We start from the raw sequence: 1418 nt of genomic DNA on the forward strand, positions 1-1418 counted from the left end.
AAGTGAAATATTTCCCCAGTGAAGCTTCTCAGTAAAGTCACGCACTGCCACACTTCCGCTAAAGCTCCGTCAAAAAGCCAGTGCTAACCTCACTCACAAATATAAAGCTTATTTTTTTTTGTATATTCTTATCTATCTATTTTCACCCATTTTTTTTCTTTTCCCTCGTTTTTTTTATTACTCCTTATCTTTTTTGGTTTTTGCTTTTTTTGTAACCTCACTCACGAATATAAAGCTTTTTTATTATATTCTAATCTATCTTCTATTTTCACTCATTCTTTTTCTTTTCCCTTGTTTTTTTCTCTTATTATTCCTTATCCTTTACTGCTTTTTACTCTTTTATAACCTCGTTCACAAATATAAAGCTTTTTCTTGTATAAATTTATCTATCTTTTCTATTTTCACTCATTCTTTTTTTTCTTTTTCTTCGTTTTTTCTCTTATTATTCCTTATCTTTTCTGTTTTTTGCTCGTTTATAACCTCATTCACATTTTTTTCTCTCATTTTGAAAGGAATATTAGCTTTCTCCTTTTTTTATCTAATTTTTGTGATTCACCTTAATTAATGTTTCTCGTATCTCAATGGTGGTCTTGATCTGAATGGCAAATCTAATTATCTTGTTTGTCAGCTGTGTTTTGTCCGTGTAGACCCTCACCACTACCACTTTCTCTCTATTTACGCTTCTAATCCCACTTTATAAGATTATTTTCCATCCCTTTGTCTTTTGAGTCCCTTTGTTCATCTTTCTTCTCCGTGTTGGCTTGCTGACTTCTATGCTTCGTGTCATATTAATTATTCTAGCTCTGTTTTGATTATGAAACCTAATTAACTTGTTTGTCTGCCTTGTCATATCATTGGTGTCATCTCAACGCCTCTCTCAGATCGTCTTTCTACCCTTTCACTAATTACCAATCACTCGGAGATCTCTTTTACTTATTTTTTTTTTTTTTTTTTTATGTAGGAGAGATTATCTTTTTTTTTTCGGTGATTCTCTATAATACACCTTAAGTATATCCCTCCTGTGTAGTTTGAGGCTCAGAACATCACTGCTTACATAACTGAAGATGAGGACTTTGCATTGATTATAACAAACTATATCCCTCTTGTAATGTGTAGCTCAGAACTGCACTACATAGACTACACAAGGACTAACTAACGCCAAATATAACTAGTCGAAATATAAGCAAAACCAAATATAACAAGATGAGGACATTTTTTAGTGATTATAAGAAAACTATATCCTTGTAATTTGCGCGTCAGCACTGCACTTTACAAACCACACAAGGAGTAACTGGTGCCAAATATTACTTACTAGTCCAGGTTTAACCAATACCAAATATAACTTAAGATGAGGACATTTTTAGTGATTATAACAAACTATATCCTTTAACTTGTGGCCCAGAACAGCACATTATAGA

The sequence above is a fragment of the Portunus trituberculatus genome, chromosome 10 (genome assembly GCF_017591435.1).
Source record: "Portunus trituberculatus isolate SZX2019 chromosome 10, ASM1759143v1, whole genome shotgun sequence".
Classification (NCBI taxonomy): Eukaryota; Metazoa; Arthropoda; class Malacostraca; order Decapoda; family Portunidae; genus Portunus; species Portunus trituberculatus.